The sequence below is a fragment of the Lathyrus oleraceus genome, chromosome 2, assembly GCF_024323335.1.
Source record: "Lathyrus oleraceus cultivar Zhongwan6 chromosome 2, CAAS_Psat_ZW6_1.0, whole genome shotgun sequence".
Lineage (NCBI taxonomy): Eukaryota > Viridiplantae > Streptophyta > Magnoliopsida > Fabales > Fabaceae > Lathyrus > Lathyrus oleraceus.
This window is the reverse complement of record NC_066580.1, coordinates 344,034,988-344,052,986: the sequence shown is the minus strand read 5'-3', so window position 1 is coordinate 344,052,986 and position 17,999 is coordinate 344,034,988.

Here is a 17,999-nt window from a genome sequence, read left to right as displayed (position 1 = left end):
TCTATACCAAAATCACCATGAATGTGTCTAGTTTAAGCACAAAACATTTGAGAGGCATTGGATAAAGTATCATCATTTCACAATTGATTTGGCAAAATATACATGAAATGAGCACATGTGACAAACCCTAGCACCATTTAAAAACCATTCATGCAAAAAATCTGGAAAAATTATGATAAAAAACTAGAGGTCAAGCAGAGCATTTTGCAAAAAGTCCCATGAATTTTGGATCAAAATTGGTTGACTTATGAATTTTGTAAGTTTGGTGCATAAAATGGAATAAAAATTGAAATGAAATTAATTAAATGAATTAAAATGAGGGACCGGTGGCATTATTGTAAATATTGGAGTCACTAAGTGAAACTCTGCGTTTCACTTAGTGATGTGGCGGCCAGGGGTTGGTCACATGGCAATGCAACAGGGCGTTCATGCAAGACAAAAACCAAACACGATCAAGACAAAAATTCTGGGTTTAAGAGGAATTTAGGGTTTTGCTACAGTGCGTGCTTCATCTTCATCAACAAATCGTGAAAAAAAATTTGTCACAGAATTGAACAATAAGCATAGCATTCGAAACATCTAACATCATACATCAACATTCCAACAACCAATTCCATGGAATCATGCTAACAAGAAGGATCAAAGCACAAACATACTTGAATATCAAATTTTAAATCAACATAACTTTGTAAATACTCAACCATTTTCAGTGATTCAAAGTTTAAAATGATCATGGCAAAGAGATCTATACAAAGCATATCATGGTTTTGAGAAATGGGAGAGTCGAATTCTTACTTGATTGGAAGAACAGTTGTGATGCAGTGATGATTTGGCCTCAAACAGCTGCAACAGATGTGCAATAAGGTCCAAGATGATGAATGAGCAAAGGCTTTTGGCTCAACAACCCTTAAGAAAGCTCTACTCAAGATCTGCCATGGGAGGAGGTTGATGAAACAGAGCTGGAAAATGGTGCTACCGTGATGGCTTGAGGCTTGCAATGAGTTTAAAGATGATGGTGAATGATGAGGCAGCCAATACAAGTTCGAGCTCTTGGCAATTTTCAGAAAAAAATTTCAAATGAGCAAATGAGAGCTTGAGAGAATATGAGGTTTTTTGATCTGTTTAGAATGTTGTGGCTAGGGTTTTCAGAGTCCAAAAGTTGTATATGTACTCTGTTTAAGGTGCTAAGCTTGATTAATCAAAGTGGTAATTGGAATTTTGGTTAAATGAAGTTTTTGGTTAATTGTGAAATTCCACTCAAATGACATGGCCATGGCTTACAGCTGCGAATTGGGCCTTTGGGCAAACTCCAAACATGATTTCTGATCAATTGCAAGTGGTAAAAATGGTTGGAATTGGTTATTTTGAAAACTCATTTTTTCACCTCACTTAATTAATTCAAGCCACTTCCAAAAGTGCCATTTTGATTGGTGAACTTTTGGTGAATTATGATGACAAATTTGGAAAGAGGGCATCAAATGTGACTTGTAGCAAAAAACCCCACCCAATTTGGCCAAATGGTTTGGAAGATATGGCCTTTTGAAGTTCAAAAATATTTGAGAATGATTTGATCATAACTTGCCAACCATACATGGGAATTGAGTGTTCTTGGACTTTTTGGAAATGGTAGAACAAGATCTTCAACTTTCATGTTGGGAAAAAATTCATTTGAAGCTTGTATCATGATGTAATTTTGAGGAGAAGAAGTTTCCATTTTTGGCAAATTCCAATTACAGGTCAACTTTCTATTTTTGGAAATTTCTTGTCTGACTTTATTTTCTTCATTGTGGATGCTTGACATGTTATATGAAGCTTATATGGACATGAATGAGACCTCTCAGACCAATTCCCATCATCAAATCACTGATTAAATGGACAGTTGACCAAGGTTGACTTCAGTTGACTTTATTAGGGTTTTGCTTGACTGAACCATGTTCTGATGAATTCCAAACCCTAATCACTTGAGATCTTGATTCCAAATGATGTCACAACTCATATGAACTCTTGATGAATGATCATGGTGCCCAAATTCTTCAAGAATGGCCACCATCTATCTCAATGACTGACTTTGACTGATTTGACCTAATTTGCTTCATCTGCAAGCAACATGGTTAGATGACAATATTTTTGTACTTTTGGTTAGTAAACAGATGAAAAGCAATGATATACAAATGCAAAACATGCTTGGTGATCAAGAACCACACTCACAAGGTGACCCACCCACTAGGAGGGAAGCAAAGGTATGCAATGATCCTTGAGGCCATGATATGATATGATATGGGCCATGAGGGATCTTAGGGCCAAAATTGGGGTCTTACATCCACTTCTAGGCCACTACAACTGTTACACATGGACTTATTTGGTCCATCAAGAACAAGAAGCTTCAGAGGTAATTTATATGCTTTAGTTATTGTTGATGATTTTTCTAGATACACTTGGACATTCTTTTTAGTGCAGAAAAATGATGCATTTAAGACATTCAAGAAATATGCCAAACAAATTCAAAATGAGAAATCATTAACAATCGCCTCCATAAGAAGTGATCAAGGTGGAGAATTTCAAAATGCTTCGTTTGAAGAATTTTGAGGAGAACATGGAATATTTCAAAACTTCTAGGCACCAAGAACTCCTCAACAAAATGGAGTTGTTGAAAGGAAGAATAGATCACTTATGGAACTTGTAAGAATAATGCTTAGCGATTCAAATCTTCCTAAGTATTTTTGGGCGGATGCGGTGAGCACGGCATGTTTTGTAAGTAATAGAGTTAATATTCGTCCTATCTTAAAGAAGACTCCATATGAACTATTTAAAGGTAGGAAACCAAACATTGCTTATTTTCATATCTTTGGATGCAAATGCTTTGTCCTTAACAATGACAAAGATAATCTTGGTAAGTTTGACCAAAAATCCGATGAAGGTATTTTTCTTGGTTATTCTCTTACTAGTAAAGCTTTTAGAATTTATAACAAAAGAACTTTAAAAATTGAAGAATCAATGCATGTATCTTTTGATGAATCTAACCCCTCCAAGGAGGATATTATTATATGTGATGATGATGATGATATAATAGAAATCCCTCAAAAAATTTCTTCCAAAGATACCAACAAAGATCCATCGGAACAACAAGAAGAAGTTTCACAACCAAATACAAATGTCAACGATCTACCGAAAGAATGGAGAACTCATAGAGATCATCCAATTCATGAAGTTATTGGTGACATTAGTCAAGGCGTTACAACAAGACTAAATCTTCAAGATGCTTGTTTGAATATGGCGTTTGTTTCTCAAATTGAACCTTCCAAAGTTGATGAAGCCTTAGGAGACGATCAATGGATAATTGCTATGCAAGAAGAGTTAAACCAATTCGAAAGGAATCAAGTTTGGGAACTTGTTCCTAGACCAAGTGATAAACACATCATTGGTACAAGATGGGTGTTTAAGAACAAGCTTGATGAGAATGGTATAATTGTTCGAAACAAAGCAAGGTTGGTGGCTCAAGGGTATAATCAAGAGGAAGGAATCGACTTTGAAGAAACTTTCGCTCCCGTTGCAAGGTTAGAAGCTATTCGTCTTTTACTTGCTTATGCTTGCTCTTTAAATTTTCAGATTTTTCAAATGGATGTCAAGAGCGCATTCTTGAATGGCTATATCAATGAAGAAGTCTATGTCAAACAACCCCCGGGCTTTGAAGACTTCAAGCATCCCTCACATGTCTACAAGTTGAAAAAGGCACTCTATGGATTAAAGCAAGCACCAAGAGCATGGTATGATCGTATTAGCAACTTTTTATGCGAACATGGCTTTGAAAAAGGTAAAGTTGACAAGACATTGTTCATAAAGAAAATTAAGAACCATACTCTATTAGTTCAAGTATATGTTGACGATATCATCTTCGGATCAACCAACAAAGAATTATGTGAAGAATTCTCATCCATAATGCAAGGAGAATTTGAAATGTCCATGATGGGAAAGATGAAATATTTTCTTGGACTTCAAATCAAGCAACTAAAGGATGGCATTTTCATCAACCAATCAAAATATTGCAAAGAGTTGTTGAAAAGATTCGACATGGATAGTTGTAGAGAAATTTCTACACCAATGGGATCCGGAACTTATGTTGATCAAGACGAATCTGGTGTCTCTATTGATATTACAAAGTATCGAGGTATGATCGGTTCGTTATTATATTTGACGGCAAGCCGTCCTGACATAATGTTTAGTGTTTGTTTGTGTGCTCGCTTTCAAGAAAACCCGAAAGAATCTCATCTCATGGCGGTGAAAAGGATTATGAAATATCTGAAGGGAACAACAAACGTCGGATTATGGTATCCTAAAGGTAGTGTATGTAATTTACTTGGTTATTCTGACGCGGACTATGCAGGTTGCAAAACTGACCGCAAAAGTACGAGTGGAACATGTCACATCTTAGGAAATGCTTTAGTTTCATGGTCATGCAAGAAACAAGCCTGTGTAGCACTTAGTACGGCTGAAGCAGAATACATTGTGGCCCGTAGTTGTTGCGCTCAAATCTTATGGCTAAAACAACAACTTAGTGACTACGGAGTAAATCTTGGTTGCATACCTCTTCGATGCGACAACACAAGTGCGATAAATATTACAAAGAATCCGGTCATGCATTCTCGTACCAAACACATAGACATTCGACATCATTTTCTTCGCAATCATGTGCTTAAAGGAGATGTTGAAGTCACTTTTGTAGAATCACATAATCAGTTAGCAGATATCTTCACAAAATCGCTTGCCAAAGAACCCTTCTTCAAGATTTGGAGAGAACTTGGGATTTTGGACGAACATGACGTATGACACGCATATTCATCACTTAAGGTGCATGCTATATACTCCTCTACCTTAATAAATCTTCACAATTTCATTTGTGAAGGTTATATATGTGTTACATGTGCAAAAATATGTTTTTATTTCTTTTAATTCTCATTTTTTGCATCCTGTAACCGGTTACATAAGGTAAGTAACCGGTTACATCACTGTGCGTATATGTATTTTTGCCTCTGTTTGGTCATTTCTGCACCATGTAACCGGTTACATGAAGTAAGTAACCGGTTACATCACTGTAACTTACATTTTATTTGATTTTTTTTTTCTTTTTTTTTCACCATGTAACTGGTTACATGAAGTAAGTAATCGGTTACATCACTGCGTTTTTGCCATAAATATTGTTTTATATATACCTTCTTTTTTTTATCTTTTACTACTTTAATTATGGTTGAATTCTCTTAAATGCTTGGTCAACATTCATCCTCCTCACTTAGTTAAGATTCAACCTATCTTTTACTACACACTCACATTTCACCATTTACCCACATCACTCTTTATTACCCACTTATATTTTACCACTATATATTACCTTTTATCCACTCATAAACCATAAGTAATTCTCAAAAGCACTTTTTTATACTCCTTTCTCTCAAAAACGAAAATACAACTTTCTCAAGCTCCATCAATGGCTCCTTCAAGGAAACTCAAAGGAAAAGAAAAAATGGGAGAAGGTACCTCTAATCCTACCAATGATTCTGAAAGTGTAGCTCCTCAACCAACAATGATGCAAAGAAGACTTCAATTTCCTTTCCGGAATAGAGCTCTCACTTCGGTAAAATACGGTAACCTTGCATCCTTTCCTGCAACTAGTTTCAATTTCAACCCTCTTTTGAGATATCAAGGTATCACAAATTTTATTGGAACCTCTACTTTTGTGTACCCTGACCTAGCCAAGGATTTTTATGAAAAACTCTCACTTTCTAGGGATTGTACTCTAAGCTCTCATGTTAAGAAAACGGATATGGTCTTAAGTTTAGAGGACTTTGGAAAATGTTTGGGAGTGCCATCTGAGGGTGCTCGTATTCGTCATAGTGTTTTTTGTGATGATGAAGGTTTTCATAATTATGAGAAATTTGCTTACTACTTTAGCATAAGCCGTATATCTGAGTAGGAACTTGCAAGGCGAAATGCTTCTTCAGAAAGAGTTCATTTGTACTCAGCAACCTTGTCTGTTAGTGACCGTATGCTTCATTACTTGATTGCATACATTTTTCTCCCTAAACACTCTAACCATTCCCAAATTAGTGATGTTGATTTGCAGCTTATCTTTTCCATAAAAAATCGCATTAAGGTTAATTGGGCATATGTGATTATGCATTATATGCGTCATCAAAGGAATCTTCGAGGTAGTCTTCCTTATGGTCATATCATATCTCTCATTATGGATTATTGTAATGTTCCTCTCAATCGCGAACCTTGTGTTGAGATGACGGAAAGAGCTTGTGAAATAAGTGTTAAAGCCGCAAACAAGAAAATGGGCATTTTCAAAGACAATGATGGACTTTATAAGCATATTGAACAACCTATTCCTCCTTCAAATGTGGCTCCTACTCCAATTCCAACTCTGGTTCCAGAAGGTGGCTTCTCCAATGAGTTTCTTTACAATCATATGCGGGGTATGGAAGAACGCATTAATCTTAACATCAACACCCGCTTTGACAACCTCCGTACCGAATTCCTCACCGCTCTTGCTAACCAAAATTAAGACGAAAGTGAAGAAGAAATGGATGAGGACCAAGCCTAGGAATTATTATGTTTTCTTATGCTATATTATGTTCTATTATGTTGTCATGCTTTAATTGTCATGTTATCATGTTTTTTAGTCTATGTTGTTTCTTTAAAGACAATATCTATCATGTGTTGTTATTTGCCTTATTGAACTCCTTTGTTTTATGATAAGTTATGTGTTATGTTAAAATATCTCCCATTTGCCTCTATATTATTTGGTAAAAATTGTTATATCTTCTTTTCCCCATCCTTTTTGATAATTCCAAAGGGGGAGAAGAGCTTGGTTGGTATGTATATTGCTTGTATGTTGCTTTTTGTCCAACTTTTATGCAGTCCATATATAAGTAAAGAAAGGCTATCAAGATAGGGGGAGATATCAAGATAGGGGAGCATATACTCTTGGACAAAAATAACAAAGCTCAAAGGCTCATTGGTTGTCATCATCAAAAAGGGGGAGAATGTATTTTCAAGCTTCTCGAAAATTGCTTAAAGACTTTGTTTTGATGAAGACAATATATTTCAAGAATATCAAAAAGGATGAGCCAAGACAAATTGCATAAGGATCAAAACTTGCTTACAAATTTCATGAAGATTAAAGACTCAAAGTAATTGATCTTCAACTTATATGGGTACAAGCTAAAACTCTTTGCATTGATATTTGTTAGTGCTCAAAACATTTAGTCAAATGCATTACCAAAACATCAAATACATACCATAAACACTTACCCTTTTACAAAACACTATTTTTGGTCTTTTAAGTTCATGTAACCGGTTACCAATATCATGTAACCGGTTACATCCCTGGCAGTAGCAAAAAAAACCTTTATATTTGATCATTTTCAATATGATGTAACCGGTTACATCATTTAAGTAACCGGTTACATGATCGAGTTTTTGAAATTCTGGGCCATCACGTAACCATGTAACCGGTTACATCCTTCAGGTAACCGGTTACACCTGAACGAGTGGCACTTCTTTATTGTTATTTAGTGCCATAAGAATTCATATCTCTTGCCCTTAACCATTGCACTGGTCCACTTATATGCAGCCTTTCTAAAGGGTATAGAGTCTCCTATATATACTATACTTTTCAGATTTTATCACTCACCTCTTTCATACAAATTACAAACTTCAAATATACCAACTTTTAACCAAAGTGTTCATATATACATTAACTTTCATTGAGATATTTTTCCAACATTGTTACATACATATTTCAGAAAAATACTCTCATATATTCATACACATTGAGCACTAATATTATCCTTGTGATTTGTTTTACTTGAAAGAGAAGATCAATCAAGTGATTGATATATTTCATCTATTCAAACTCTTATACAAAAATTATACTTGTTGTATCATTGCTTTCTAGAATTGTTAGGAAGCAATATTAGTCACATTGAGAGGATTGTTCTCATAGGGTGACTTAGTGAAAATCCAAGAGGACTGTTCTTGGTCCAAGAGGACTGTTCTTGGTTTTTTTGGTTATTTCTTGTGCAAGTTACCAAACATAGTGAAAATCTCTTACTGCGTAAGGGGACTGGAGTACTCTCGGATTGTGAGGGGAACCAGGATATATCCTTGTGTCATTTATCTTTCCGCCTTTACATCTTTCATAAATTTTCAAACCAGAAATATTATCAACTTCATATCATAAAACCAGATAAAATTTTAAAGAACCTAATTCACACCCCCCCCCTCTTAGGCGCACTTCGTTCTTACAATGCTGGTGGAAATGTGATTGATGTCCCACTTATTTAAGGGCCTATGGAAAATCATCATCTCATTCAAAATTCTTTTGGTGAGGAGACCCATGAAACCAATTTGGGAATTCAAGATGTTGATAAATATATGTCAGACATCATGTATGACATGTTGACAATGTCTCAAATTTATAAGGAGAATGATGATGTGACCCATGAGAATAATTTTATGAGTGATGATAACCATGTCCATGAAGATGTTGAGGTTGATATTATTGTAGCCAATGTTGGTGTTATTGATAACCATGATGACAAAAGAAAATATGCATCAAAAGGAAAGAAGGACAATGCAATACAAGATATGGAGAAAAATGTTAATACATTGTGTGAAGATGTGGTAAGTGATGATGAAAGCATGTCTCTGGGATGTGTTACCAATAGCAAGGTATATAGATTATTTACAAAGTGAACCTACGTGAAAAATACCCGAGCGCATCGCACGCTCGAAGATACAACAAAGTTTTCGTCAAACTTTATTTATTCCTGAAGGAAACGGAAAACATCGATAAAACCCGGGGGAAGAGAAAAAGGGTAAGGTAGTCGGTTATGCATGGGGAAGGTATTATCACCCCTCACATCTGTTATTCTTAAAGGGAACCGTTTTGATTGTTTTATGCTCGAATGAGTGTTACTATCTAAAGATTACTCACGAAAGGGGAAAAAGGTTTAATAATTAGTGTGCTCGCTAAGGATTGTAGCCATCGTGCCTACGTATCCTTATAGTGCAATAAGGAAATCAGAGTTCTGTAGTTTGTGGTAGAAAATATGGATGTGTTGGTTGTTTTTAACGAATAGTGTTAATGTTCGCGTTCTAATAGTCAATGTTGCTTTTATGCTCGCGGATTGGAGACTTAATCGTTTGCTTGTTTGCGTTAGAATGGATGCACCTGGATCATACTCTAGTAGTTAAACATTAACTGTATGCTCACGAATGGGAGGCTTAAGCATCGTTCATGGTAAAACGGAAGTAACATGTCCTTTCTAAAAAGGTTTTGAAAAGGTGCCCAAAGGCAAAAATGAATTTGATAAGTTGAGTTTGCTTTTATATTTGAAATATAATATTTTGATTAGAACTGTACTAAAGTATATGAATAGAGATGAATAATATGAGCAACTGGGTCATTCATCCCGTACCCAAAGATATTCATAATGAGGATATGAATGCTCCCTCACATCCCTTCTCCATCGTTTAAGGCTCGTGGCGCACAATTCTAATCATACTTTTAAGTGTTTTTGAGTTTATATACAAAATGGTTTTAGTCTTAAACTGAAAAAAGAAAAGAAAAGAGAAAAGAAACCCTAGAGGTTGAGATCTTGATCTCCAGTTTGCATCATCTGTGTAGAAAGACTTGTCAATAATTCGATTTAAATTGCACTAAAGTCTATGAGTAGAGGTGAATACTCTGAGCAAATAGGTCATTCATCATGTACCCAAAGATGTTCAGGATGAGGATAAGAATGCTACATCTCATACCTTCTCTACTACTTAAGGCTCGTGACGTGCAATTTTCATTGTAACTAACGAGTGTTGAAGGTGAACATTTGTTGTGCTTGAACAACAATCCAATTTGTCTACAATGTCTGACTTGTATTGACTTGAATGTGAAGTCTTGAGCTTATTGAGGTCTTGAGATCCAATGCGTTCAGTACAGGGGAATGGTCCAATCAAGTTACCAAGAGACTTTTGATCACTTGAATAAACAGGGGAAATGAGCACATGTCAAAGGATTTGGTTGACCAAAGTGAGATTTGATCAACTCAATCATTAGGGATGAAAATCAGTTATGAACTATGTACGATAGATTAAGGATCTAATCTTGATTCTAAGAATCAACCTAAACTAAGGGGACATGTTAATGATATAGTGATTACCAATTAACTACATGCATTAAACCTAAAAAGAATTAAAATTCTAATTAACATGGTAAACATGATTATATTCAATTAAATCAAGAATAACAAGAAAAAAATTATCATTTATTAAAACTAAGACATATGTTAATTATGAAAATATGAACAAAACAATTATTTATTTTCCATTATTTTTCTATCAAACTAATATGCTAAAAATAACATAAAAAAATTAAAAATAACAACAAAATGAAATAGAAATAAGGGGTATGTTGCTGGAAACATATGGTGTAAGAAGAAAATGGCGCAAGGCCCAAACACAAGGCCCATTCCACTCAGCTTATAAAGCCAGGGAGGTGTATTGAGATTCCAGGTGCAAACAACAAAAGTTTAGGCATGGGAGTGCATTAGAGCCCAATCCGGATTTGAGAATGAAGGAAGCACTCAGATCTTACATTGAGCACGTGATACAAATTTTCCACGTTTTTCACATAATTAACACGTACTCATATATCACCACCTATTATCAACCTCCTCCACCTGTCGGAGTTCTTCACCAACGGCGGTGGAGCCTCAAACATCATAACCAAAGACACCAATCCACTCCAAATTTAAAGTTCTATTTGAATCACCACTTAATTTCATCTGAAACAACCCAAATCTACCAAATCATGCAAAATCCATCAATAACCCTAACCACTAAAGTCAAAATTAAATGATTGATTGAAGGAATCAAAATCCCTGATGTTAGGGCTTTGATTCCTCGGCCCCTAAGCTACATAGTGGTAACAAGGATGAAAGGAACCGAGAAGGAAAGAATTACCTTCGAAGAAGATATTTTCTCCGATGAGTTGTTGCGGTGAGGACGAAGCTAGCACTGAGGAATCACTTAAAGTCATGTACGTTTTCTCTCTTATCTTCTTCTTCTTTCTTCTGATTCTCTTCTTCTTCTTCCACTTTCTATGATTGAGTGAATGTGAGTTTCGAAGATACTGTAGAGAATGGATCGTGAGGATGAAGTTGCTCTGAGATTGATGAGGTTGAGCTCTACTCCATTGAAGATTCAATGTGGAGCTTTAATGGAGTATTTTGAATGAGCTTTGTGTGAGGGTGTGAATTGAGGAGAGAGAATTTTGAGAGGATGAATCTGAGTTGTTGAGAAAAATGAAGTGTCTCCGAAATGGTGAAGGTTGAGTTCAATTTATAGGAGATGAGTTTAACAGCGGGATTAAACTCTATTGAATCTGTTAGTTAGGATGAAGCAATGTTAGTTATCAGTTAACTAACTCTATTAGTTATTTAGGAGTGATTTGAAAGTTTGTTGGAAATTCACTTTTCAGTTCATTCGAAATTCCGTTAGTTACCAAGTGTTTCTCTATTAGTTGAATTCCACTGTTAGATAAGGTGTTAATTAATGAATCCAAATGTTAACTGGTTTGTGCAGGTGACTTGTTTGGAAGCTTGATGGAATTGCTTATGGATGACCTGCTGAACGAATTTGGATTTGCAGGATGTTGCATTGTAGTTAGGTGGAAATGTGTTGGATGATTTGTTGTTTGGACTCGAGCTGTAGGTTGAACAGTTTTGGTATTGCAAGTGGCTTGGACACCTTTGGACAGGCTTAGCAGGTTGCAGGTTAGGTCATATGAAGTTGTGGTTGTATCAAGTTTTTATTAATGATGATGAACTAATGATGTATGACACTTTCGTTGGTGTTAATGGACTCATGGCAGGGCAAGGCAATGGTTTGTGGATTATATACAGGTTGCAAGTTTAGGCTAGGTTTGTTCAAACTTTGATGCAATGATATTGTGTATGTGCTGATGTTTGTAATATTTGTAGTGTAGTTGCAGGCATGTGATCCCATGTGATGTGTGTACTATTGCATGATATTGGTACGCTCATGCCATGATGTGCAAAAGGTATGTTCATGAAATGTGTATTTAAAGCATAAATGGCTATGGATGTTATGTTATGTTTGGTTGGTTTTGTATGGTCATTAGATGATGTGTGAATGGTTGATTATGTATCACATGATGCATGGTGTTGTACCCATAAATTCCCCCCCCCCCCCCCTTTTCTCACCTGTGTATCCAATTACTTGATCAGGAGATGACTTGCATACATCCATTACTCACCCACATGCATCATTCCTCATGGATTCAAAAGAAACTTGGGCCCATAAAGTTAGGACTCACACAGGTATCAAAATCCAAAGGCATGGGTTGATCACATCATCAGCATAAGGAATGTGAAACCCTAATGAGGATAGTGAAGGTTAGATTTCAACAAAGGTGTGGCCAATCCTCTGGGGTCTTTAAAGCCCTAATTACTCAAGACATGATGATGGGATCCTAGGGAGCCTCTCTGAATCTGGGCTTGGCCATCAAAACCCTAATGCAGGCTCATATATTGGAATATTTGTTGTTGAAGCATATGGTTTGGTTCAAAGGGCTTGTTTGAGGAGTAGGCTTCATAGAAACCCTAATCAAGAAGGAAATGGTCTTGAGGGACATTGTGGCTTGACTTTCCATTTGGAGACATCCAAAACCCTAACTCCATCCACCTTTCACCCACTAACTGGTTGGCACTACCTTGATCTTTGTCCTTTTTGTCTTGACTCAAGTATCATGGCTTTCATGCTTTGCTCCACCCTTCTCATCCCATCTAATCACCTCAAGCACAAATTCCACTCTTGGTTCACTTTCATTTGGTCATTGGTCTTATTCATCTTAGTCTCAATGCTTGGTTGTTTTGTTCATGTATGGTTTTGTCTCCTCAAAACACTAAAGCCTATTGTATCATAATCCAAGAGGTAGTTATCCTTTGATTTATAGTAAAGCCTTAACCTTGTTTCATTAGGTAATAACCTTGTTCATAAACCATTCCATTTACAAGTCATGACCATGTTCATTTCAATTCAAGCACATACCAATACAAAATCCATTGTAATAAGAAAATAACTTGAGAACCATTTAATATCCAAATATCCATATAAACCATCACATTGATCATTACATGAAAAATTACAAGTCTTGGCAACTTTTGACCAAATGTTGACTTTAGTCAATAGTTGACTTTTTGGTCAACTTTGACCAAAGTCAATCCAAATCCCTAATACCCTAAATTCTCATCCTAAAACCCTAAATCTCACCCATTACCATCCATAAGATGTCCATTACATACAAAAAAGCCAAAAAAAATACATGTTGACCAAGTGTTGACTTTGGTCAACAGTTGACCTTTTGGTCAACTTTGACCAAAGTCATGTCAAGTCCTTTTCTATTCCATACCCCTAAAATTTCCCATTCTAGTCTAATCTTCCAAAGCCATGACAATTTTGGACTTGCCCCTTGCACTTGTTTGTTTCAAAATCCATGGTGAGATATGGTAATACACTTCCTGTTTTTTTTCTTTCATGCACACATGGCCTGTTAAACCAAGTTAAAACATGGAACAAGGTTTTAGTAGAAGCATGGAAGAACAAGGCATTGAAACCACAATTGATTAAGAACTACAACATGCCATAACCAAACCTGAACTTGCAACCTACAACATCAGCAAACAAGGCAATTGTAGTTCAACAACTTGAAACCACAATAGGCTATAGTGAACCATACCTGAACCTGCAGCAGACCACATCCTGACCACGCCACCACATTGGACATCAACTTGCAGTCCAAACATGAGCAAATACGACCTGTAAGGCATGAGAAACAAGGAACACCAAATCCTGCAGCAAACATGTAGTAAAACTGGGACTTACAACATCCACAATCTTACCAAATCCATGCCTAACAAGTCATAATTGCAGCCAGACTTAACTATGTAAACTTGCATCAACATGAGTCAAGCTTCCTGCAAAAACTACACCACATACCTGCAGCACATTATGGCCATCCTGCAATATGCACCCAAATGCCTAAACCTAGCAACAAACATCACAAACCAGGGCAACACAAGACATTCAATGACTACACACCAACTCTGACCAGCATCCTTGTTCATCCAACATCAACCAAGCATGAAGGATGTAGCAATCAAAAGACAGCATATGAGACAAATCACCAAGTCAGAAACATTGGTCAAGAATCCTGTAAGGGAAATTAAAAAGCATCATTATTGCACTAGCCAAACAAAAATCTCACAGACCTTGGATCACATGAAAACCATCACCTGTTAGTAGAAATGATGTTAGGGCTTCGATTGAACTCATAAAGCTGAACATAAGAATGAAGGGGACCAGTGTGGAATGCCTCTTGGGCACCATGGTTGCATGAGAAATTCCATTTGGGTGTTTCTAGAATTTAGTGTCACATGAAAACTCCCCCTAAAAACCTGTAGTGGACACACTTGACATTGCTACACTTTGGCCTGGAATTAGCAGCATTTCACAGCATCCTACAAGCCAATGTTGCACATAATAACAACCTGCAGCTCATGTGCATTTTAACCAACTCAACCATAACACAAGACCTGCAACCAGTTGCAACATAAACCAACCTTTTACATTAGCATCATGAACAACAAGCTGACAGAACAAGGAAGTTGGTTAAAGATTGCAGTACAACACACAACCATCATTGGTAGTGTAGCAGAGCCATGAGCAGAAATTGCGACATATCCAATGGGCTGGTGCAGACAGTGGAAAACCTAGACTTATAATGGCTGAACACCCTGCAATGTATAGCTAATAAACAACAATGCATTCTCCTATCACATCAATGAAGCTTTGAACCAGAGCAAAGGCATAGCAGTACCTGTCCATTGAAAGTGAAAAGTTCACAACCAAGAAACTAATCCACCTGCATCCCAACAACATAACATTAACCTGTTGCAGCCATAACATAACACTCACAATGATTCAAGTCATTAACCATTGGATTTAAAAGAAAACTTGTGCAGTAGGTCATGACTCTAGCTATTAGACAAAATCCACTTAAGTCATGGCCTGTATTATCCAGTCAACAAAAAAAAAGTCTCAAGTCATTCACTAACCAACTTAACTAACTGAGTTGATTCTAACTAACTGAGATTCACAATGAACTCAGTGAGTTGAATCCAACTAACTCCTAACCTGAACATAACTGAGTCTACTCCTAACTCCTAGCCTAATTCAATCCAAACCTAAGCCCTATTTAAACAATTCATAGCTCTCATTTCAGGACCCTTGGCCATTTGCACGAATTGGATCTCTCTGCAGCCTATTCCCTCACCCTTACCAGAGCTCTCGTTTCTTCTAAAAGCATTTGAAACTTCACATTGAGGTTCCAATGTTGCTTGAGATAAAACCACTATGTTCATCACTTTCATGACTCTGAGCCAAAGAAAGGAAGAAGAAGACGAAGGAAGAGGAAGACAAAGAAACCAGACTCAAGAAAACTTACCGGCGAATTCTCCAATCATCTTCTCCGGTATGTCATTTTTCACTTCGCATCCTTTTCTTGCTCTGAGCATGCCAAGGCGTAGTAACTAGGATAGGAAGTAAAAGCCCCATGGTTGTAGATATTGGTCTGAGACATACGCCATTTAATTTGACTTAGAGAGGCTAGGGTCTGTTCACTGTTTAGGCTCGATTCGACCAATCTGAGAGTCATTTCCCAAATTTGTTTCCATATTCGTGATTAACGTAGCTTCATGCATCCGACGGTGGTGGTTATTTAGGGTAAGCCGCCACCGTCGCTGGCGAAGGACGTCGGCGCGGTGAGTCTCGGTGGATGGACGGTGAGGGAGAATGAGGGAGGAGCGCGCACATGGATCCATTTGATTTCTGTTGACTTAGGCAAGTCAACAGAGGGGTGAGGTTTTGGCTTCTTCCAATTAGGCCCACTGATTTCCCTTTCACACCATACGTATTACTATTACACCTCCCCTAGTGACTATTGGAAAATGAATTTGGGCTTCGTCAGGCCCATTAACGTCGTTACTAATTCACTAGGCAATTTCAACATACACCCCCTGGTTGGAGTGTTGAAACTCTGATTTGGCTCAAGAAGCCCATTATTGTTTATTACTGCGTATACCCCCAGTTTTTGGACATTGCTTCTTGCACCAAAAACAGCTTTGGGCTCATCCTGAAGCCCATTAACCCAGTTCTGTTTTACACACCCATTTTCAATTCATACCTCCATTTTAATTGTTTTTTTTCTTTTATTGTTTTTTGCAAAATAATTAGGTTAATTAGGATAATATTAGCTTAATTAGGTTGATTTAGACAATGAGGATTAATCTAGATTTTAGAATTTTCATTAGATTTTTAATTAGGATTTTAATTAGAGTTTTCATTAGAATTTAATTAGGACTTTTAAATTGGGATTTTGATTAGGAATTGGATTAAAATCTAAGTAAACTCTTGATTGAATGTGGAATTACATGACAAATTTCCACCTTAGGTTAGAACCAATTTTAGACTATAGAATTTGGACATATTTCACTATTGACCATTTTGCCCTTTATGGGATTATTTTGATATTTTGTGTTGAAAATTGCATGTCCCCCTTAGGGTTAGAATTCAATCATTGTAGGACTTAACATAGAATTTTAATCATGATCTAAATCAATACTTTGACATGCTCCCTTAGGATTTCTAATCTAACTTAGAATATTCAATCAATTTCTAATGCATGATCCCTTAGGTTAGTTCTAACAATTACTAACTTCAATTAGTTCCCTTCAAAACTAAAACCAAACCCCCCAATTAAATTGATCAAAAGAAATTTTGATTAATTAAATCCTTTGAACTTGTATAATCCCCCAGTCTAATTGAGTGACCAAAAGACCCTTGGTCACTTAGTAAGACTTTTATTCTAAGTTGTGGAGCTCAAGGCATCAAGACAAGATCTTCAATTAAGGCATCCTCAGTCACACCAAGCAGCGGATTATACAAGACAAATCAAAGGTCAACACTTGGTAAATACGATTCAAATTATACGATACGAGCCTTAAGTAATAAGGAATGATGAGAGGGAGTCTCTCCTACCCTTGTCTAGAGCGACTTTGCGTATGAGGCGTATGCCCCAAATATTCAAAGCGTTCGCCCTTATTCATAGACTTTAGTACAATGCAAATAGATTAAACTACCAAGTCTTCTTCATGCAAGTTCAATATCAACACAAGGGTCAACGAAAAAGGTTCTTCACTAGCAACTTATCATTCAAGAGAAGTATCATGCGCTTCAAGTATTAAGTAATGAGGAATGATTAGAGGGAGTCTCTCCTACCCTTGTCTAGAGCGACTTTGCGTATGGGGCGTATGCCCCCAAATATTCAAAGTGTTCGCCCTTATTCATGGACTTTAGTGTGATTCCTATCAATCGACTATCAAGTCTCTTATCACTTCACTCACTTACTTCATTCATCATTCTAATCATTTCAATCTCAATCATCCATTTCTTTTGCCTCCAATCAATTTCTTTTCAGCCCTAGTGGGCTGAACTACGAAAGCTCTGATTTCCGTATTGCACAATAAGGGTACGTAGGCAGGAGAACCCGGTTTCTTTGTGAGATATCTTATTTATCAATCTACCTTCTCTATCACATGGATCATTCTCCATTCATACAACCTATACCATCTTTTAGAGATCAATCATAATTCTCCTTGGACTCCTTGTCCATTCTTTTAGGACATCCTGATGACAGTCTGTATCTTCAATCGAGGTTTGTTTGGCTCTCATCCCAAACACTAAATTCATCTTTGTTTGGCTCTCATCCCAAAAATCTAAATTCATCTTTGTTTGGCTCTCATCCCAAACACTAACTTCATCCTTGTTTGGCTCTATCCCAAACACTTAATTCAGTCTTTCTT